The following is a 25,331-nucleotide window of genomic DNA, read 5'->3' on the forward strand; positions in this document are numbered from 1 at the left end:
GGAAGTGGAGACCACGCCGTTGAAACACGGAGGGCGCCGAATAAACTGGATTCTGTATCCATTCTGTACTGTGTTTAACACCCATGCAGAAATACCTGGCAGAAGTTTCCACACTGCCAGGTTTTCTGATAGTGGTATTAATTTTAATATTTCCTGTTGAGGGGATATTAAATGTCCCGTGTCCTGGATGGAAACAGGATTTAGACACGGGAAATTTAACATTTCGCTGGAAACCGCTGCCCCCCGAATCGCCAGAGGCGGCGGAAGAGGAGAGGTTTCGTGAGGGTAGCGAGACGGAGCGAACAGATGTTTTATGACGCGCCCCGTCTCGCGGGGGGCTACCCCCACTAAACTGGGCGCAAGACCATCAGGAAGATTTTTTCTTTTGTGTTATGATGGTCCTGAGGTCTGCCCTGGGAGGCTGCTTAGGGCGGCGAGACGGTCCCCAGTCCTTACGAGGGGGAGCGCGACTCACTACACTTTGCTTTTTAACCTCCCTTGAAGGACCTGGGTGAGGTTCGGTGGATGGTAGCCCCTCCCCTTGAGTGCGGCGAGGAAGGAACTGTGTAAACGCTTCCTCGTGTTTTTTGGCTTCCCTGAATTTAGTGACGACAGAGTCAACTGCGCCACCAAATAAGCCCGTGGGGGAGATCGGAGAATCTAGCAGGAACACTCTCCTTTATTCCTGACAAATTTAACCACAGATGCCTCTCCGTGCTCACCAATGCAGACATAGAACGGCCGATAGCGCGGGCCGTTTGCTTGGTAGCACGGAGAGACAAATCTGTAGCCCGGCGAAGCTCAGCGAAAGCTTTGCCGTCGATCGACCCCCCCGCACTCAGATCCTTCAATAGGTCAGCCTGGTAAGCCTGTAACACCGCCATGGTGTGCAGCGCTGCACCAGCCTGACCTGCAGCTTGATAAGCTTTCCCCATGAGCGTTGATGTTGTTCTACAAGGCTTCGTGGGGAGGACCGGTTTCTTAAGCGAAGATGCCGACCCAGGCGAGAGATAGCCCGCGAGCGTCTCTTCCACCTGCGGCATCTCCGTATACCCGCGTGTCTTCGCACCCACGATAGTCGAAAAAGTCGACGTCGAGGGCACAAACACACGCGAGGTATATGGTTTACTCCATGACCTAGATAGTTCGTCATGGAGGTCCTCAAAGAAGGGGAGAGACTGATGTTGCGTTCTCCCCCCCCCGCCGGACAGAAACCGATCCTCAAGCTTACTGCGTTTGGGGATCTCTTGTTCACGGGGCCAGTCAATCTGCAACCTGGCCACCGCGCGAGTAACCACTTCCAATAATTCCTCGACAGATTTACTACTGTGCGAGGAACGCTCGGAAAGTGGCTGCTCGAAGTCCTCAGACCCAAGAGATAATACATCCTCATCCCGCGCGCGAGCCGAAGAGGCACCGGAGTGCGCTTCGGGATCGCGCGGAGAGGGATGTGGATCTGGCAAATGAGCAGTCGAAAGGGACGGACACGTCTCCTGCTCATCAGTCAAATCCATTCTAGAGCCCCACGGTTGTAATGCGGGTGCGGACTGAAAGAAGCCAAGCCGAGCGCGCAGCATCTTAACTGTGAACAGCTCACAATGCTGGCACTCGCCTGACTCCAATGCAGCCAACGCGTGCTCTTCCCCCAAACACACAAAGCAGTAATCGTGTGTGTCCACGTCCGCTATCGGGCGAGAGCATGGAGGCACACAACGCTTCTGCTGACTCATTCTCTTTAACTGATAGTGTATTTCCTTTTCACTTGATCAAACAGAGATGAAAGAGAGAAATTCTGCACACTAACAGCTGAAAACTAACTCCTGACACAGATCTCGAGTTGAGTTTGAAGAGAAAGAGTTTTTAAGTAGAGAGTTTTTTTTTTTTTTTTCAGAGACTTTGCAAACACACCAAACATAGAGTTGGTCTGAAAACAAAAAGACCTGGTTTGCTCCAGCGGAAGCTCATCTATTTATAGCCTCGTGCAGCAGGTGCGCCCGGTGACGTCACCAGCCGAGGCTATAAATACCTCCGGGTCAATTTCATTGACGTGTTTTCACACCATTTTCATAGCTGGTTATGTCAAAGACATCCCCATTTGCATAAGCTTATGCAGCATTGAGTGTAGCTTTTGAAAGGGAACCGTCTTTTCCTTGGTGCACATTCCAAGTTTGTGGTGCTGGAATTTTTAATAGTAATTAAGGGTGTGTTCACACTTGTAGTTTGCATATGCTGGAAGCCTCACATAAAATACATCAAAACCAAACTGTCCAGAAGCATTGCAGTTCTAGCTAGAGCATATGCTGGATCTTAAATCTCTTCGTATCTTGTACCGCTCATTATTGTTACCTTATTTGAACTATTGTGTAGAGGTTTGGGGAAGCACTTACCGACATTCACTACAGCCGTTAGTCATAATGCAAAAAAGAGCTATGAGAATCATTCATAATGCAGGATTCTGTGAACATACAAATTCATTATTTTTGCAGTTGAGATTATTAAAATATTACGATCAAATTGAATATCAAACTGCAGTATTTATGCTTAAAGTAAGAAATAGGTTATTGCCTGGGAATATACAAAAGATGTTCTCTGAGAGGGAGGGAGGGTACAACTTAAGGGGAAGGGGAAACTTTAAGACTAATAGATTTAGAACAACAAGGAAAAGATTATGTTTATCAATTTGCTCAATTTAGTTAAATTGTGGAATAAACTAGATGAAAAATTAAAGCAATGCCCTAACATATTCCTCTTTAAAAAATGTATACAGAAAATATTTTTAAGAAGTATCAAGAAGTACTGTAGGAAAATAGGAGAGCTCCTCTGTTATGACTTGAAATACTTGTTAGGGGTCATTGTAAAGTATGTATGTATGTATGATTATATGTAGGTATGTGTTATGTGGCTATAGGGGTATAGATATGTATGTGTATATATAGAGATGTGTATATGTGTATGTATATATATGTACGGTAGATGTGTATGTGTATATGTATATGCGTAGGTGTAGGCATATGTATGTTATTTAAAGGAAAATAAGAATTAAAGGGGTAGGAGTACATAAGTTTTACTTCTTCCTACTCCTTTTCGTACATGAGATAGAAGCATGTTTATACAGGAAAGTAAGATTCTGTTTTCTTTTTAAATTTAATTTTTTTTTTTTTTTTTTTTTCTCCTTTTAAAATGTTGGAACATTATTGTATTTTATTATTATTATTATTTGTTTTCTTCTCTCATGTTCGAAATAAAGATATCAAATCAAATCAAATCAAATAGTTCGGTTTTGTTTGGTTTGGACCAACAACTTTTAGTCCTGGTCCGATTAGTGTTCAGATTGGCATTATTATAACTGAACCTGATTGGTCGTCTTTCATGACATATTGCCTATTTTGAGACAGAACTCACCAAATATCCAAAACAATGTTGTGTGTTGGGCTAAATGCGCTTGTTGTATGTGTGTAGCCTGCAAATGATGGGATTCTGATCAGCTGAGATCTCATGAAGAGCTTATCAAGTGTGTAAAAGCAGGCAGGAATCTCTCCGTCACACACAAACAATCTGCTGCGTGGAGACGCGCTTTTCATCGTGACTATGACGAGAAAAAAAAAACTATATGCGTGAGCATTCTGTCCTTTTTAGGGTCTCATCTTCCTGTTTTTGGTTTGTTTACATGTCTTTGGTCCATGTTGCGTTCATTTATCATTCGAACCACACCAGAGTTTGTTTGGAAGCGGGCCGAGACCCACCTTTTCAGTCGTCTTGGTCCGCTTGCTTGGTGCGCACCAGGGTCCGGATGGCAGCATTCACACTTCTTCAAATTAACTGCACTAACACCAGGGTTTGTTTTACTCGACCCAAACATGCCAAGTGTGAACTCACCCTAAAATGTCTGAAATGCAAAGCACCTGTTTTTAATTCAGAATACGCAAAACACATTTTTAGAAAAAAGGAAAAACTCTACATTTACTACAGACAGTGAAAGCAGGATATTTTCATTTACGTTTAACTTTTCCTGAGAATGACTGCCTTAAGTAGGGAAGTTTGTTTCCGCCACAGAATAAAAAATTCTAAGTAACAACAAGACAACAAGAATTGCGTTTTCAGAATTGCATGATATAGGCCTGGTTTCACAGACAGGGCTTAGATTAAGCCAGGTTTTGCCCTACAGTTTTGGAACGGGTGAGTAAGTGATGACAAAATTGTCATTTTTGGGTGAACTATCCCTTTAATGTGTGTAGTAGTTCATTCATGGTGTCATTATACTATTCAATTTCCATCTGAACCAGTATGAAGTACACTAGGGCTAGTCATGAGTTTACTGTATTCCTGAAGCATCTCTTTTTTTTGTGGTCTTCAGAGGGCATGCACTGCCAGTGTACCTTTTGAGAGCACTCACCAATGGTGTCGCTTTCTGATATAACAGCTTGGAGAGTTGTCAGAGTAGTACAGAAAAAATTCTCAGGTTCTGACCTACCATCCACTGTGTAAATCTTTGTAGACACACTGTCACAGCAACTCCCAGGCCATACTACAAGATCTAAACTGTTTGAATCATATTCCGTCCACTACAGGTCCTCTAGGAAATGTTGCAGACAGGGTCTGTGAACCATCAGTTGCACAATGTGTTTTTATCCTCAGGCAAAACGCATTACAAAGAGAAAATGACTGACAAACGTGTACACTGCACAGTTTAATAGAGCTATTTATTAAAACAACTTCAGTTTCATTTCCTAGCCTTCTCACTGAATGGTTGTTCTTATTAACACTTTACAATAAGGTCTCATTTGTTAACATTAGTTAATGTATTATTAAGTAACATGAACTTACAATTAGCAATACATTTATTACTGTATTTATTAATCTTTGTTAATGTTAGTTAATAAAAATACTGTTGTTCATTGTTTGTTCATGTTAGTTCACAGTGCATTAACTAACTTCAACAAATACAACTTTTAATTTTAATAATGTATTAGTAAATGCTGAAATTACTATTAAAGGGAAAGTTCACCCATAAATGAAAATTATCCCATGATTTACTCACCGTCAAGCCATCCTTGTACACCCAAAAACATGCATCCATCCATCATAAAAGTGCTCCACACGGCTATGGGGGGTTAATAAAGGCCTTCTGAAGCAAATCAATGCGTTTGTGTAAGAAAAATATCCATATTTAAAACTTTAAAAACGAAAATAACTAGCTTCGGGCAGACGTCCTACGCAAGTCGACTTACACCAAAAGAGTAACCCCTGAAGCAATATAGGAGAAGCGTAAGCTGAGCTGCGTCTCGCGGTTCAAACAAATAGGGCTGGGCAAAAAACTCAAGCGCCTCTTCTTTTATATCAAAATCTTTTGACATTTCTCTTTAAAAAATCTTGTTTTAGACTTCTAATTTGTGACCGTTTTTTTTTTTTGCTCTATCCTCTGCACTTCCGCATTCGTCAATATGGCATGTGTCAGGTCAGGGGTTACTCTTTCGTCGTAAATCGATGCATAGCCCGTCTGTCGAATGCTACTTATTTTAGTTTATAAAGTTTTAAATATGGATATTTTTGCCTTTATTAACCCCCCGGAGCAATGTGGAGTACTTTTATGATGGATGGATGCACTTTTTTGGGCTTCAAACATCATCCTCTATTCACTGCCATTTTAAAGTTTGGAAGAGCCGTGACTTTATTTAATATAAGTCAGATTGTCTTCGTCTGAAAGAAGAAAGTCATATACACCTATGGCTTAAGGGTGAGTAAATCATTGGTAATTTTCATTTTTGGGTGAACTATCCCTTTAACAAAGATGAATAAATGCTGTTGAAGTATTGTTTATTCTAAGTTCTTGTTAACTAAACTAATGTTTACTAAACCTTATAGTAAAGTGTTACCAAAATATGAAAGCCAAGTTAAAACATACAATTTGACATCACATCCATACATTTTCAGATTTTATTTGCTTTTGTATTAGTGCTTTGTTTAAATGTATATGTTTGTTTTTTTCTTTTGATGGAACTTTGGTTAACCTAGCTGTTTTGTGCAGATGTTAGGTTTCTCTGAAAATGTCACAGATTTGTTTTGGCTGTGACAAGAATGCAGCAAGTTTTGCCTTCAGTGAACCTGACATCAAGCCGGCTAATTGGCTAATGAAAGACTTGCTAATTAGTGGTATATATAAGTGTTGATTAAAGATTTCACTTATATAGACAAATCCTTTACTCAGTTATTTAACCTGAAGTGGCACGCACAATTTGGCAAACATCACAAAATGGTGGCCAAAACAGAAAGTGCAATGACTCTAATTGGCATCTCTTAGCAGCAGATGAACGTTAGTTTACATGTCTAAAAATGTTCCTGTATTAACAACAACAACAACAGTGCGAAACAACATCTTTCCTGGATAAACATGATTTCTCCTAAAGCATTATGGTGGCGTGTTTACACGTGACTATGTGGCAACACATTTGTCAAGGGCTAAGATAGCAGCCAATGCAATTATTTGTCTGAGTGATTCCCTATCATCAAACCCTCATTCTGTGCGATACAGCCTTTTCCATTATGTCGTGTTATTTGCATGTTTTTCATTCACCTAAAATTGATGTTAAATTGTTTTTTCCATCCACCTCATCTCCAATTCAATAACAAAATCAGACTTTTCTCTCCGCCATGCGGCGTTCTGTCAGCGAGGGTCAGGAATCAGGCAGATAAACAATTATCATTTTTTTCTAAAAAAGTGCTGTTTGTCTGCACCAGGCCTATTCAGAAAACTTAAAAATTCATAAAGCTTCGTGTCTCTGTCAACAGTCGGGACCTCAGCGGAAGTCTGTTCAAGTAGATTAGAGAGGCGAAATGATTGTATTTTATCTCTTTGAGATCATCAACTGAGATTGTAATGCTAAAGCTCTATTGTTACTTTGAACCTGACAGCTGATAAAAAACATGGCAGCAACAATGCCCCTGTCGAAGAGCATTCTGTTTCGAAATGCATGCCATTTCCTTGTGCCGTATCCAATTATGCTGAGAAGCGCTTTCTAAATGATGAACATTTGGCTGTTATGCTAGGCCTGAGACGACGGCGGTTTGTGGCACAGTGATAGGTCACAGCAATTTTAACTGTTGTGGATTGTTCGCTAGCTCCAGGAACATATGGCGCTAGTATATGAACCCTGGAAGAGATTGTTTTAATTTGCTCACCTTCTCTCCATCTCTCTCTCATTAACTCTGCGCTGTGGTAGCCATCCGCTCGGATTTGCATAGACTGGCACAGGGGTCACAGGAGAAGCACAAGGCTGTCACGGAGGAGCACTTTCTAACTCTTTCACATGACGCTACCCAGCTGTTCAGCTCCTTTGCGATGCTGCCTGTTCAGGGATCACAGGTCAGACAAACTCCATGCTGTTTCTCACAGCTACACTGCTCTCAGCATGCAGCATTTCCTGTCATTAGCATCATCTGTGTTTCACTGAGATACGAACACTTCAATCGATTTTGACAGTCACAGTTTACAAGAAGGTAAGATTAACACGTCCAACACTTCAGCTCAGTGTTACTTTGAAACAGTAATTTGTCAATCTACAAGCTACTGAATTTATAGCAGTAAAAGTAGAAAACACAGTCATCTAACAGTTGATTTAACTGAATAAAAAGCTGCATTTGTCTAAATATTATAATATGAAACAAATGTAAATTAAATGGAATTTGTAGAATGATATTACTATTATTAAAATATCTATTACTTTTATAATTGTTGTAAATGTATATAAATTAATAATTAATAATAATATAACAACAGCAACAGCAATAATTACTATTAATAATACTAAACTAATAATAGTTTATTAATATATTTAAATTAATATCAATATTTATAATATTTATTTAGATAAATAGTTATTCAACAGTATTTATTGCTATTATTAGTATTAATAATATTTATTATTATTATTATTATTATTTATTATAGAAGCATTTGTCTAAATATTATACTATGAAACATGTAAATTATATGGAATTTGTAGAATAATATATTATTATTATTATTATTATTATTATTAAAATATGTATTACTTTTATCATTGTTGTAAATGTATATCAATTAATAATTAATAATAATATAACAACAGCAACAGCAATAATTACTATTAATAATAATAATAAACTAATAATAGTTTACTATTATATTTACATTAATATTAATATTTATAATATTTATTTAGATAAATAGTTATTCAACCGTTATTATTGGTATTATTAGTATTAGTAATATTTATTATTATTATTGTTTATTATAGAAGCATTTGTCTAAATATTATACAATGAAACATATGTAAATTATATGGAATTTGTAGAATGATATATTATTATTATTATTATTATTATTATTAAAATAATATATTACTTGTATCATTGTTGTAAATGTATATAAATTAATCAACAGTATTATACAAAAATAGTAATTTAAATATGAATAATAATATAACAACAATTATTATTATTATTATTAATAATAGTTTCATATTGTTATTTAAAATAATATTACTATTTATCATATTTATTTAGATATATTTACAACAACAGTTGTTATTGTTATTATTATAATTATAATTATATAACTGCTTGATTAAAATGAATATTCCCTGCATGCGAGAGCAGACATTTAATTTTTACCTCAAACTCTGAATAGATGAGTAATTTTTTGTTGTTCTCTAGTGTGAAATAACTTGAAGTAAACTGTATGGCAGAATATCTACAGGGTGACGTGTCAGCACAAAACCAAATATCAAAAGGGAGGAACACGCAATACAACCACAGCAATTAAATTTAGACAATTAATCTTGCCCTCCCACTCCTTGAATTTGGTGTAATGAGTATGCAAATAAGTTTGTGCCATTTACGCTATTACACTGTTAAGGTATGTGCGTTTAATCCATTGGGGATTGTGTTCTGCAAACACTGAGGCTGATGGAACTGAGTCTGGGTGGCGTCGACAGTTCAATAATATGACACAGGAAAGGCAATCAAGCTCATTAACTGAAATAAAATGAAAGCACACAGGATTTATAATTAAACGCAATTATGCACACATAAAATAACTGCTAGTGACATCACTGGTTTATAGCCAAAGGCAGAGCTTACCTGTTGACAGTCCCTTAGGCATCAAGAGAAACTGGTTGAAGGTCGTGTGTGTGTTTTGTCTACATTGTGGGATTGTGTGTGTGTGTGTGTGTGTTTGTGTGTGTGTACTTGTACAACTATCTTTGTGAGGACTGGTTTGGGTTTTAGATCATCGGAATTGGCTGGTCCTTACTTTCTGAGACCCCTTTAAATGCCTGTTTGAGGCTCAAGACCTGGTTTTAGGAGTAAAGTTAGTTTAAGGGTTGGTTTAAGTTAAGGGTTCGGGTCAGGCACTTAGTTGTGATGGGTAAGTTTATGGTAAGGTGTTAGAGATTGCATTGTCAACGAATGCCCTCACAAAGATAGATGTATAAGTGTAAGTGTGAACAAGAGTAGCAAACTAGATCGCCAGTGACGAATGCCAACATGTCTGCAATCATCTTTCATGCTACATTGCTTTTAGTATAATAAATTAAAGTCTCCGGGGTCTTGTTAAATGCAATGTTTCTCAACATGAGTAAGTTGAGACAGATATACAGTGTGTTTATATTTGCTAATGGAAAGCAGATGTTCAGTTCACTTAAATTCATGTCAGTTCTTTTCATGGGCATGAGTGAATTCAGACTTATGAAATAACAAAATAAGTTTATTTACACACACACACACACACACACACACACACACACACACACACACACACACACACACACACACACACACACACACACACACACACACACACACACACACACACACACACACACACACACACACACACACACACACACACACACACACACACACACACACACACACACACACACACACATGTAGTGTTTTCATCTTTTATGGGGACTGTCCATAGGCGTAATGGTTTTTATACCGTACATACCGTATATCCTATCCCCCTACACTGCCCCTGCCCCTAAACCTAACCCTCACAGGAGACATTCTGCAATTTTACATTTTCAAAAAACATCACTTAGTCTGATTTATAAGATGTTTTCCTCATGGGGACCTAAAAATGTCCCCACAAGGATGAGGATTTCGGATATTGCTATCTTTGTGGGGACATTTTGTCCCCATAACGTGATGATTACCAGTCCACACACACACACACACACACACACACACACACACACACACACACACACACACACACACACACACACACACACACACACACACACACACACACACACACACACACACACACACACACACACACACACACACACACACACACACACACACACACACACACACACAAACACACACACACACACACACACACACACGCACACACACACTCATATGCTGATTTTTTGCTTTTATTTGTTTTGTCGGTAGTCAAAATATGTAAGTGGTTTTCCCCTCTCTCTATCGCTCTCTCTCTTTTAAAATGCATCTCCAGCATTGGAAATGCTCAGTTGTCCCACTTTTTGCTCTTTTGTGGTTACATTGTGATTCAGTTTGTCCTAGCCTTGATTTCCAGACCGTGTGTACTGAATTTGCCATCAACAGGGTTCATTGTGAGACTCTCTGTGTGGGTCTCTGTAATGGCAGCTGGTAAGACATAAATGACAATGGCAGAAAATTGATATAATTACGCATATGAAAATCATACATTTAGTTTAGCGGGTATCTATTCCATCTGTTTGATTTTCACATTTCCTAATTTTTTCCTCTTTTGTAATTTATTTTTTTGGCTTATTTATTTGTTCAGCTTCCAGTTTGAAGTATTCACTGACTCATGTGATGTTTCCCGTATGGTGCCGACAGCGTTATCTTATTCTCCAAGGCACAGAAACTAAATGGCCAAATGACCCGAGTACACCTCTATAAAGCTATACACCTACTGGAGCATTCTTTTGTGAGTCCTTCTGCTTTATAACCCTGTTTGCTTCTTTTTATGGCTAATAGCATATTTTCCATGATTCTGACTCGCTATGTTATGGAGCAATTTTAAAAGCACTTTTTGGCTGATTTTGTAAATGTGTTTGTCTGAATTTCCTTGCTTGGTGACAATGGAAGCTATTCGTTTAATTTAGGTGGTAAACAAACATATTGCAGAACCGTTATCTGCAGATTGAGGCTTTTCACTGACAAAATATTCTGTCTCGGTCCCTACGCCTCAAAGACTTTTTCCATTTGGCCCACTTGTTGAAGTTGAATATTGCTCTGGTTTATAGTGTCTTTATGCACAGCACTGTAAGCAAGCAGTATGAATATATTCCGTTTTTGAAGCAAAATCATTTTAAAGTCTCCTTATCTAACTGATTGATCGATGACCAAATACCTTCATATTTTGATTGATCATAAAGTTTCCATTCGCATACAAATTATGCTTCTACTCCAATGAAACCAACAGCAGCTGTAACTGATTAATGACTACAGCTGCAAATACAGTCAATTTGTCAGAGTTTGGTCTAAAAACTATGTTGTTTTTCAGTCTGGGCCATGAGCCAGAACAACACAGCTGTGGTTCAGTGTGTTGATTGAATAAGATGTCCTGAGCATCACATACTTTGTAGCTGTGAAGTTGCAGGCAGCTATTTTGAATCAAGCTGAGCATTTTCATTTTATAACTGTGTCAGCCATTTTAAGAATTGGCCTAGCATAATGTCATGACAGTAAAGTGAAACTAGGGCTGCACGATATTGGGAAAAAAATCTGACACTGCGGTATCTTCACACTAAAATATGCTGTTATTTTAACCCAAATTTGGGTCAAATATGGACAAACCCAACTGTTGATTTATACATTTAATTAAACATTTTTAATCCAACGGCTGGGTCTGTCTAGCCTGGCTCTGCCCTCCTACGTACTTCTGCTCAATTTTTTTTATTTTCCTTCAGTACTCCATCTGGGATTGCGGTATATTCTCTGGATTTCTCCGGTCAAATTTTAACCGGTCCAATCAGTGAACAGAGGGAGTGGCTGAGAACGATGACGTTGATGTCGTGCGCTAGTTTGAGAAGACATATGTCATGACCAAACGTTAGCGGCTCTAGGCAGATCCAACAGAGTACCCGCCTTCAAGGAAGTTAATGTTTGTCAATGGAGAGTGGCCAGACTCTGGCAGGACCAGGCTAGGCTTTGCCCATATTTGACCAAAAGTTGGGTTAACACAACCCAGCATTTTTTAGAGGGTTATATTTGAGTTGATAAGCTATATTTGGGAAAAAAATTATCTGTTAGTGGGGTGATTTTTTTTTTTGGTGCATCAAAAAAACGCAGAAATATTACTTCTACTCTGAGGACTTTTTTGAGTGCAAAATCCTTGTGGGGGTAATTTGTACAAATTTGAGTGTTCATACTTGGTTTTGCTTTTTCCAAAAACCAACTTAAAAAATATGCATTGCTGGTTTCAGAATGTGTGGCAGTGTGTTTATTTACACGCATGCAGTCAGAAAACGCTTCCCTCTAAAACCAGTAGTGCATATATTTAATTAATCATCATTTTCACAATCGCATTAATATCAATATGCATTTAATTTTCATACATTGTGCATCAATGGAACTGAGAACTTATCTAGTAATTTGTATCCGACCCAAATTGACCTGAATCACTTTTTACGTGAACCAGATCCAAAACCCTAACACATGTTCTCTTCCAACAGGAACATTTAGTCAATCATAGTACATTGTCATAAAAACACACTAGATGGAATTACAGAAACTGCATTATTTTTTGTGTCAGGTCTGCCCTTATACAATAGACAGTATATTTTATTGATCATAGATTATGTTTTTTGAAGACTCGCCACATTTTTGTTTTGTTGGGTTTAGTAAATGCATGCATTTTGTTTCTTTTGCTGCAGAAATTCGATACAAAAAATGAATGACCCATCTCAGAGTAGCTTTATAGAATGCACTTCAGTTTTATTTCATTATCAGCAATCACCGTGTTGACAATAGCAAGTTCCTGTTCTTCATTTAGGAGCTTTCCTCTGCCCCATGAGGGAGGTAGATGTTGAATCCTAGACAAAATATTACATATTAAAGACCAGAGGCATACAGTCACTATATGGTAAAAGTATTTACACTTTGCATTAGGAGAAACCCTTATAGGGTTTCTCAAAAATCTGGACAATGGAGGCCACTGTGTCCCGGCTGAGATTTGACTGTACTTGTTCACCAGCCTCTCTGTAGAGCCTGTGATTTATGACATGGTCTATGATAGTAGCTCTTATATCATCAGTTACCCTAATTTTGGCCCTTCTTTGAGCGCCACCATGTATTCTAACTCCTCAATCTACCTTGATCCTCTCCCTTGTCCTTGTACTCATCTTCCTCTCCCCCGTAAAGGCATTTTTCTTACTTTCTTTGTGTTGCTCTATATTGTTCCTTTTTCTCACAAGATAAGCCCAAAGAGATCCTCTTTTACTGTATACCATATGGTCATGTGATTGAAAGAACATCAACACCTGAACAATTCCTAGATGGGAATCAGCTGTGATTTATATATTTGAATAACTTCAATCCATTTTTTCTAAGTAGCAACGGAATAAAATACAGGGTATATATTTGTGTTTCAAATCACAATATGAACAGCTGTTCACTTTGACTTTAGCCTATAAGGTTAGGTTTAGAACATGGTGTTATCTGTTCTGACATACAGTGTTAAAACATTGGTAAATTTGACAGTAAAAATTCATTGTTTTGGTCTTGGTTGAGCTTGTGTGTAAAAGAAGTTCAAGCATTTTAAATTTGTGTTAACTGTATGCTTTTTGCGTAAAAGCAACAATAAATGTGTTAATAGTATAGCCTACACAGACAGATGTTGTGCTAACTTCGTTAAGAGGAAATTTGTTAAAAGTATTGAAAAAATTGTCATAGCGATTGTGAAAAACTGTAAACATGACTGGACCTGTGTAAAAGAGGAAGCTACATCTACGCCAGTGGCAAGTGATGACTTTTTCAGTCTGGTATGACAACAAATAAGAAACACATTGGCAGGAGTAGATTTAAAAGTATGCCCATCTTCCTACCTTATTTGTAGATGAGAACAATGATCTGATCCTTCCTAACATTTTCAGTTAGATATATTGGTAAGCCATGTTGCCAGATACTTTGTTTATGTCAAAAATGTGGGAGAATATGTCATCCATGGATTTTCCCAAATTGTTTTGTTTGAGGAAAAAATTATTTAATTTAGTTGATTACTGTATTTAGATGTTTCAGTAATCGATATCTGGCAACAGTACATAATTTTTCTGATGATGCGAGTAATTTCAAGTATAAACTACTTACAAGCTTTGTTGCACCTCAAATGACAACAAGGACATTTTTAATGTTAAGATTAAGCAAATCCCAGCACTCATCCTCTTGAGTGCTTTGGGTTTTGCAGAGCGTGGTTTATATGGACCATACTCCACTGCTGCACGCACCAGTATCCAGCAGGGTTTGGTAATTGATATACTGTAGAAGCTCAAAGAGCTGAAAGAGAACAAAGAAGGGGGATAAAACATTGTCATATTATTGTTTAATATGTATTTGTTTTAAATAATAAAATATTGTTAAATGCACAAAACAAATAATGGAAAGTTGGCATATTTTAAAGGCTCACTGAAAAGCCTTGAGACGCGCAGCATTATTCAATGTGTTGACACAATTTCCACTGAAACAGGAAGACAGGGCAGGGCATATTGATCAGCTCCTCCTCTTTTTTAAAATAGCCAATAGCATTTCGTTTATATCTTCCGGTAGCTCGGCCAGAGCTATTCAGCTCGGTAAACCCACAGTTTCCACCTAATCTTTAACCGTTTCTCCTCCTAATCTCCTCCACATCGCTTTAAAATATCACATTCTGTGCAGAATTCAAATGTGTCCAAACGTTTTCTGCGCCGTATGAGCCTATCATGTCTCTGGACCGGAGCAGACTGTGTGCTTGCTGCTGCGGTTCACGTGATATTAACACGAAACCAGACTTAATTCGCCCCAATGGAAAGTCTGAATCGTTCCCTGTCCCCTGTGTAGTGCACCATTCACCACACTAGCTTATAGAGAACAGCAAGAGTAACATATTCATACTGAAAGCGAAAAAACTTCAACTTTGATTTCATGGGGACTTAAAGGGTTAGTTCACCCAAAAATGAAAATTCTGTCATTGATTACTTACCCTCATGTCTTTCGACACCCGTAAGACCTTTGTTCATCTTCGGAACACAAATTAAGATATTTTTGTTGAAATCTGATGGCTCAGAAAGGCCTCCATTGGCAGCAATGTATTTTGCACTCACAAGACCCATAAAAGGTACTAAAGACATTGTTACAAAGTCCATCTCACTACAATGGTTCTACAATAATTAAATGAAGCAACGAGAATAGTTTTTGTGCGCAAAACCCCCCAAAATAACGACTTTATTCAACAAGTGCTTGTCTTCCGTGTAGGCCTCGTGAACTCACGATGCACCATGCGTGAGAATATGACGTAGAGCCGGCGTTCTGACACATGACCCGGAAGCGAGGAGCTTTGTTTACAAGCAGAGGAAGACGCGCCGTATCTAAGCTATTGAATTCTACATTGATTGTGCTTTAGGTCTTGGCGTAGTGGTCAAAATGGGGCTAAAGTGTGCATTTCCTGGATGCCCGAACGCCGGCGCTACAACATATTCTTGCGCATGTGGAGCTTCTTGAGTTCACGTCAGAGACCTAGATGGAAGACAAGCACTTGTTGAATAAAGTCGTTATTGTGTTGTTGTTTTTTTGCGCACAAAAACTATTCTCGTCGCTTCATAAAATGATTGTAGAACCATTGTAGTGAGATGGACTTTGTAACGACGTCTTTAGTACCTTTTATGGGTCTTGTGAGTGCAAAATACATTGCTGCCAATGGAGGCCTTTCTGAGCCATCAGATTTCAACAAAAATATCTTAATTTGTGTTACGAAGATGAACAAAGGTCTTACGAGTGTCGAACGACACAAGGGTAAGTAATTAATGACAGAATTTTAATTTTTGGGTGAACTAACCCTTTAAAATGAATTCAGGTTTTCTTGTGTCCAGTTTTGGACCCGAACCCACTCAGGTCTCTGGTCGGACCTCAGATTTCTAGATTGAAGTTGACCCGTGAAAACCTATTAAGGACTAAAAAAGACGGAATTGCTTTCATCCTCAGCCAATGTATTGCCACATTCAATATCTCACACTTTGAATGGTCCTAATCCCTTATTGAGAGACGGAAACATATATAACATACCAAAAAGAAGAGTTTCCTTGAAAGTGTGTTCACTTTGAGCACAAAATGAGCCTGTTTAACACCTCTTTCAGCCCAAAGCCAGAACTGAGCTAAGTCTTTTATTAATCTGTAGGGTTGTGAGTGTGGGTGTCCAGATGGCTGAAATTGCATCATGTATTTCTTGTTTATTTCTGACTTACTTTTCTCACTACACTTGAACAACAGGGGGATTGCTTCAGAGAAGGGCAGTGATCAGAGAGATCTTTGATAACTAATGCACCGCTGGACTTTTCGAAACCCCATATGCCACACTCCTCTTTGCTACTGCACTAACGCTAGCAGCGCGCTTTGTAATGCAAATACGCCATTATATAGTTCCTCAGCTCGATTACACACGAGACAGGCATTGTGAAACGACCGTCTTGATATGAGAGGGGCGAGAAAAGAAACTATTTTGACGAGCGATGGCACTAACTGAGGAAGTCACCCATAATGGTTCTCTTCAAAATCTCTGGGATCGTTTGAAGTTCTGCCAAGTAGAGTTGAAACTGGCTGTTTTTCGCCTTCTCGCAACTTCTAGGTCAGCCCGGAGAAGTTATTTGCGCAGTGCTGGAGCTCAGAAAGTCAGCAAAATCTCCAGAAGCCGCAGGGTCGCCAGCCGTCCAAAATGCAGAGAAGAAGAAAATGAAAGATTCTGTCCATTTTTAATTAGCCCTTGAGATAAACCATCAGACACTCCTCTTCTTCTTCATCTCACAAGCGGCTGTTTTCTTCCCCGGTAATGCGCTGAGTGGTGCTGGAAACTCTAATGTCTTAATTACAGGAGCGGCTGATAGCGATAACAGCCTCCATCGCCCTTAGAAATAAAGAGCTTATGTGCACACGCAAGCACGCGGGGCGGCAATGTGAAAGCAAGGTGAAGCAGATCTCGATGTGGTAAACAGCGCAAGAGCTGACGATTCTTTAGTCGACATTGACCTGGGGAGAAGGAGAGAAGAGAGCTCTGGCGATGGGAATGATTTCAATTACCTTCTCTTAGGAGCAGGAGGCCATAAATCTCTCTTCTCTATCTTAATCACCTCGGCAGTGAAGCCCATAGTCAATCTGTTGCAGACACAATCAGTCTACATGAACACTTCATGTCAGGCTTAAACCCTGTCTGAGCTACATCATCACTATTTAATTGGGCTACTAAAGCGGTGCACGCTAACATCTCAACTGTGTTTTGGCACGCCGTGACTTCAGAGCTTTGCAACTGCTCATTCTTGCGTTTCTTTTGATCGTAAACCCAGGAAAAAAATGTCTTTGAAAATCTCTTTACTAGAGAATGGTTCACCCTGCACTAATAAATTCCAACAGTTTAATAATCTTGTTGTATTCCGTTTAACTCCAACTTGGAATGTCCAACTTCCTTTTTTTTTTAGAAAAGTGGAATAGAAGTTGGATTTGAAAGGATTTGGGGAATTTTTAACTCACAATTTAGCTGAACTGTGGATATATAAAGGGTGTATGAGCAGTATTGGCATTTTCTTACTTAAAATAAAGCTAAAATAAAAATAAATAAATATTAGAAATAAAATATGTTAGTGTAATTGATAAAATGACTAAAACTTAAATAAAAATAAAGCTAAAACGAAATCTATATAAAAAACAAAATCAATAAAAATGACAAAAGCACATGACACACTGACTAAAACTCACACTAAAATGATAATTATAACTGGATATAAAAAGCTAATTCAAAATATTATAAAATATTATTAGTATAAATAATACTAAAATAATACTGTTTATGACTCTAAAAATAGAGAAAAATATACTGTTAATGATAAAACCTTTACTTATCCAAATGAAATGCATAAATGAGTTCATTCACTGCTAAAAGTATTTTTTGCTAATATTCCAGTTAAGATGCCTAAATATCTTACAAATAAGATACATTTACATGAAGTAGCACTTGTTTTCAGAGAATTAATCTTTTAATATATGTATTTGGTTTTGTTAACCTAGTAGAAGTATAAAATATCTACCAGTCCAGTTGGAGAAAATATTATATCTTATGCAGTCTTGGGGGTAATGCATTACAAGTAACTTGAGTTACGTAATCCGATTACTTTTTCTAGTAACTAGTAAAGTAACGCATTACTTTTAAAATTTACAACAAAATATCTGAGTTACTTTTACAAAAAAGTAACAAGTTTAACAACTTTTTCACATTTATTTGACTGACAGCTCTCCTGTCCCCATGTTGAGAGAAATCGAGAGAAAGTGCAGAGGCATTGTGTGTGAAAATTTGGGCATTTATTCATCTCACTTGCACAATAAAGATTCAGTACTCCTCAAAATGAATAAAATTAGTCAAATACAAAATCAGAGTACTATGCAAATTAAATGTTAGATAAAACAAATATTATTATGCATTTAATCTACCTTTATTGACCAATGTATTGCTCCTAACCTTCAATGATTCAGTTAAACCATGAGCAAAAATTACTAGATTTTTTGCTTTATTGTTTACAACTTTTTCTTCCATTATCCAGAATGGCAGCACAGCTGAAAGGTTTGTTTGAGCTGCGCCCTCTACTGTTCATGCATGAATGTGCATTTTTACCTCAGCCTGAGGCTTATTATTTCAATTTTGGCATGAAGAGGTCTTTACATTTGCACAAAATTAGAACTTTTTTGTTATAAAAAAACAAACAAGCCCAGCCAAGGTGAGAAAAAGTAATTCAAAAGTAACGTAACACATTACTTTTCTTAAAAAGCAACTCAATTAGTTAATTTTTAAGGGAGTAACGCAAAATTTTAATGCATTACTTTCAAAGTAACTTTCCCCGACACTGATCTTATGATGTTGCTTGTCATGTAAATGTATCCGGTTTTAAGAATTTAAAGAAACGTGTGTACAATTATTTTCTTATAATAATATGACACCTGCAAAACTATTGCCAGTATAACACAGCATTTTTATCATCTGCAATTTCATTGTTAGGAGATTCTGTTTGACATTTGAACAAAAGTTAACGCTTTTATTTTAGTTTTCATTTAATTTAATGTCATCAGGTGATGGAACACCTTTATATTTGGAAGTTGGTGATTTCAAGCAGGAACATCCCACACCTGACTTTAAATGAAACACTTTTGCCTTAAAATTTTCTGTTTTGCTTGAGGTGAACATTCTACTAATGATAAGTGTGATGGAGTGTGACACTGTAGCCTCACTGAAACCCTTTGCTGTGTGTAAGTTGTACACTGACAATTAAATGTAACATGAATGTGCTAAAAGTCAAGAGAAGAAAAGCAGCCTCTTCATGTCATGCCACATTACATATAATGGACTTTCTGCATAGACTATGGTACTCTGAAGCAATCCTTGTTATCAATAACATTATTATTTTATGCTATTTTTGCTCTGCTAGAGCAAAGGGTTCTTTTTTTTCCACCATGAGCCCAATCTTTGCACATGCCTTGCCACGTGATGATAAGGGGGATTTTTTGCAACATTTTGCTATAGCAAGATCCCTTACTTTTGCTATGTTGGATTAGATACTTGAACAAATCTCTTGCATTTTATTGTGAAAAATATGACAAAAATGATCCTTGCTTAAGACACCTATAAAATGTACACGGCTTATTTTTTTAGCAGGTTGTAAAGAAGTATATGCTTTCATGAAGATGTCCTTTTGCATCAATGTTATCATAATTCTATATTTGTAGGTCAGAGACTATGCTGGTTTCTGGTTTTTCTTTTGCATGTTATCCTCCTCTGTCCCTAAACAAAAAGTCAGATCTTTCTCCAATCTCCAGTCCTTATCATTGGCTGTGTGTTCCAGTACTCTGTTTCATCGCGGTCACTCTCCAGTGGTCCGTTTTGTGTGTTTGGGGCAGTGTATCCTTTCCACCCCAGAGGCGGGATGACAGTGATGAAGTGGGCAGCAGTAACCTCGCCAGGACCGCCATGACCTTGGGAGGACCGCTCCGCTCTGCAGGGTGCCCAGTAATTTTCTGTCCTGGCCTGGCAGGATACACACACGCACACTCAGGACAGCAGGGTTGCCCAATACACAGTTATACGAGCAAACAGGTCAGGAGACAGGTGAATATGTTTTATATACAACACCTCCCTACCCCCAGTTTGTGTGGCTATTGAGATAAGCACTGACACTTCAAGGGGTGCGGTCTTATTTTCCACAAAAAACTAAACATCCTTAAAAGGGACCTATTATGCAAAATTAATTTTTATGAGGTGTTTGAACACAGATGTGTGTCCACAGTGTGTGTAAACAACCAGCCTATGTTAAACATCCACCCAATACTTTTTTTTTAATCCCCATCAATCAATATCAATCTCTCATAACACGCTGTTTCAGATTTCCCCCTACTAGAGTAGGGAAACCCTTTCATGACTGTTGATGATCTGACCTTTTAGCATAGACACACACCTGAGTGAGAAGCACAGAGACCACCATTTCTGTTTACTTGCTGTATCAGCTAGCTACACCATTACAATGTCTGCGCCAAAAACATTACAAATGTTCTGTTGTTGAATGTACCAATAAACATACGAGTGTCCATAGACTCCCGGCATCCGAGCCACTGAGGACACAGTGGTTAAATTTCATTTTTGAAGGAAATGTGTCAAAGAATGTCGGTTATATATTTGCGAAAATCATTTTATGCATGATTGCTTCACCAACGAGGATCAGTACAATGCTAGATTTGTGAAAAAGTTGTTTTTGAAGGATGGGTCGATACCAACGCTTCGTGCTCTAACTTCATATCCAGAACAAGTAAGAATGGCACTTCATATTTTATGAATGTTTGCCAATGTCCTTTCTGAATGAGCGTTCTAGAATTCTGTATAGGGCTAGTATGTCTAAAGTTACCATAGTCTCTGACTGTATTCACAGCGACTAGAGCTATGTCGCTAGTTTTGTCCCGAAAACGCTCACTGTCTGCGTAATTCATAAACGCACATTTATTATGCATTGTAAAGTCAGGTGACTGACTTTTTTACATTCCCACACGAGCACCATGTATGTCAACATGACAGCGAGCAGCAGCTCATTTGTATTTAAAGGGACACACACAAAAATGGCGCGTTTAAGCTCACACCCAAATAGGGGCAAATTTGACAAGCTATACCAAATTATCTGGGGGGTATTTTGAGCTGAAACTTCACAGACACATTCTGGGGACACCAGAGATTTATATTACATCATGTGAAAAGGGCCATAATATGTCCCCTTTAAAACAAGACAAGATTTATTTATTTACCACATTAGAAAACCTTTATAATATATATTTGTATCAATAAAGTATTGTATTTATTATTATTATTGTTATTATTAATAATACTAATAATAATTAATAATAATAGATGCAGAATAACATTTTGACTCTCTTCCTCCACATAGTAGTGTTTTGTTACATGTTTTTTTGTTATTCTACATTGGTAAACTTAAATATATAATATATATTATATATAAAATAAGACAACTTTTTTTTTATCGGTTAAAAGAAAGGAGAGGATTTCTTAACAGTATTTGACAATGTCACTGTAAACAGTCAGGAATCTTAACTGTAAAATTACATTCATACTTGAAGGCAGTGCAATCAGAAGACAACGTAAAGAAGGAGAGTAACAGGGAAAGACAGACATGATTGAGACAATTGTTATCAGTTTGGAGAGAAAGACAGATAGAAAGATGAGCAAAGACATAATAGGGACCGGGATGACAGTGACAGTGACACCCTGTGCCCTGAAATCCCAAGGGCCTTTTACTAGTGATAGTGAAGATAACAAATCAAACCATGTGTGTTGCTGTGTGTCAGCAGCTAAATACATTTGCCACTCCTCTTCTGAGTGCTGAATCCTCTTCTGTACAAACAAAATCATGATTTGAGTGTAATATTGTTTTTAATACAATCTTGAATAACTTCCATTTAAAGTCAATATTGCTACACTGTAAAAAAAAATCAGGTCTCCAATTGAAAATTTTCTAGTGACCGATCACATCTACATTTTTCAGTTGGCCAAATTGAATTTCTGTGAATTGATGCAATTTAATTCACAGAAATTCAATTTGGCCAATAAAAAATTTAGATGTGATCAGTCACTAGAAAATTTTCAATTGGAGACCTGATTTGTTTTTTACAGTGTGCCTATTTACTTTACCAATGAAAACAGTTCCAAAGAAAGCCACAACATAATTGCGACTCTCCTAGCAACACACTGAACACAAGTGTTTTTGGTCCATCCATTCATTTGTCTGTCCATCCATGCATACTATCCATCTATCCATCCGTGCATACTATCCATCCTAAACAGTATGTGAGATTAGAATAAGTGTGCTCCAAAGTATATAGTATGTTGAAAAGGGTATGCCAAAAGTCCCTGGATGGTCTATTTCTGGTAGATTTTGCCTACTCCTACACTGTAAAAAAAAAAATCAGGTCTCCAATTGAAAATTTTCAAGTGACCGATCACATCTAAATCTTTTAGTTGGCCAAATTGAATTTCTGTGAATTAAATTTCATCAATTCACAGAAATTCAATTTGGCCAACTGAAAAATTTAGATGTGATCGGTCACTTGAAAATGTCCAATTGGAGACCTGATTTTTTTTTACAGTATACTTGGTACACACTCAAGTATCTAGTCAAGTCAGGTCACTTTTATTTATATAGTGCTTTATTCAATACATGCAGCTTTACAGTGATACACAGGAAAATAATGATTTAATGCAAACAGAGTTCAATTCGGCTGTAAAGCAGCTCTAAGAAGAAAAGAGTGTCATTGTTCAGCTAAGGTCAGTTTAGTGTTGATTCAATTATGTTTAATAACTGTGTAAATATAATCTAATATGAAATGACCATTACCATTTCTTCACAAAAAGAGTATACTTTAGGGTGTAGTATAGGCGAATTGGGACACAGCATGTCACTTAGTTCATTTAATTCTTGAATGAATCAATTTATTTTAACAAATCGGTTAAGCAAATGATTCAAATGGCTCGCTTGTAAAGCTATTCATTTGTCTCCACCTACTGGCATAATAATGGCATGAGGTATCAGTGAAATAACCAGTCAGTAAAATATTTTAATTTATACAATAGTAATGGATTTGCAGTTTTTCGCAGCTATTCTGTTACTCGTTTCTAAACCTTTTGATTCTAATTGAAGTTGTTTTTTATATAAATATTTAAAAAATTTAATTAAGTACAAAAATACGCTATTCAAGAGAATGAATAAATTGCAGTTTCTTTGTCTTTCTCACATGATCATATGTGCCAGCCTCCGTGACTCGCCACTGGAGTCTGAGGGTATTGTGTCGGCGGTATAAAGGGATATTCACTGGTCTGATATAATTAGAGATGGGGTGACGCTGAAGAGTGTTTCCGGTCCCTTCTATCAGCCTTTCTGATGAAGGGGAAAGTGTGAATGGAGGTTATTTGAAAGTGAATGCCGTTGTGAAATTGCACTTTTCTCCTCATGGATACCGCTGGCGTTCCAGACATAAATCTATTCAGCACAATCGTTCTGCTCTGCAAAGGGGAGGCAGTAAATGTCACATTCCCCTCTCCGTTCTGTTAAATGCAATATGACAGTGAATGCCAAAAGGGGCTTTGATGTACACGCAGTTAATTCTTTCCTCATAGGTGGCAAGGGAGAGCGTGAGCTAGAGCAGAAATGAAGCTCTGACGTTCGCCTCTGATAAATGAGGCTAATTAAAAGGATAAAGACTGTCTTTGACTCACTATATTTCATATTCCTGTACAACTATTACAGGTTAATTATTTGGACAAACTCAGTTCCTTAGGTTCAGGCCTTCCTTCGACATACAGGGTTCATTAGGTTATATAAACCTAAATTACTTTATGTATTTAAAAGAAAAGCCATGATCTAGTGTCACCAGTGTCCAATCACCAATCAAGTTTTAAATGTGTTTCTCTTTATCATTGATTTACTGTCTGCAATGGAAAACGGAGCGAAAAGCGAGCCGAGGCGGTACTGGTAATGGAAAAGCGCCAAAAGATTGAAGGTGAGGGTGCAACTTAAAGGATTTGTTCACTTCAAAATGAAAATTTTCCAGTATTTTATTCATGCCCATCTAATCCAAGATGGTCCATGTCTTTCTTTCTTCAGTCGAAAAGAAAATACGTTTTTTGAGGAAAACATTCCAGGATTTTTCTCCCCACCATTGACTTCCATTGCAACCAAAATGTTGAAGGTCCAAATCAATGCAGTTTCAAAGCTCTTCGAAGGGCTTCAGAGGCTCTGTGCGATCCCAGACGAGGAATAGGGTCTCTAACGAAACGATCGGTCATTTAAAAAAAAGAAAAGAAAAATGTATATACTTTTTAACCTAAATGGCTTATCTTGCGCTGCTCTGCGCTCGCCAGTGATTGCACCCGTGTTTACAAAGCGCTCGTGTGAAGACTAATACAAACCCCCTGTAGCAAAAACAAGGTAAAACAACGATGTCGGATGATTTTAAAGTTGAAGATGGAGTATTTTTTGGTAAAGGGCGTTTGTATTAGTCACGCCTACGTCTAGTGTGACGTTTTCGTTGTGATTGCACAATCACTGGCGAGGGCAGAGCAGCGCAAAATGAGCATTTTAGGTTAAAAAGTATATTCATAAATTTTTTTTTTGAAAATGGCCAATCGTTTCACTAGATAAGACCCTATTCTTCTCTGCCTCTGAAGCCCTTCGAAGCGCTTTAAAACTGCGTTGATTTGGACCTTCAACATTATGGTTGCAATGGAATTCAACGGTGGAGAGAAAAATCCTGGAATGTTTTCCTCAAAAAACGTATTTTCTTTTTGACTGAAGAAAGACATGAACATCTTGGATGAGATGGGGGTGAGTAAAATATAAGGAAATTTTCATTTTGAAGTGAACTAATCCTTTAAGTAGAAAACAGAAACAAGATGATTAACTAGACTAAGCTGGGACAAATTAACTAATGAGGGTAACTATGGAAACAGACAAGTGGCCGAAAACTGTGACAAAGGAACATGTGACAAATCAAAAAACAACAGAAAGACC

Source organism: Gobio gobio (assembly GCF_949357685.1).
Source record: "Gobio gobio genome assembly, chromosome: 14".
In the NCBI taxonomy this organism is placed as follows: domain Eukaryota; kingdom Metazoa; phylum Chordata; class Actinopteri; order Cypriniformes; family Gobionidae; genus Gobio; species Gobio gobio.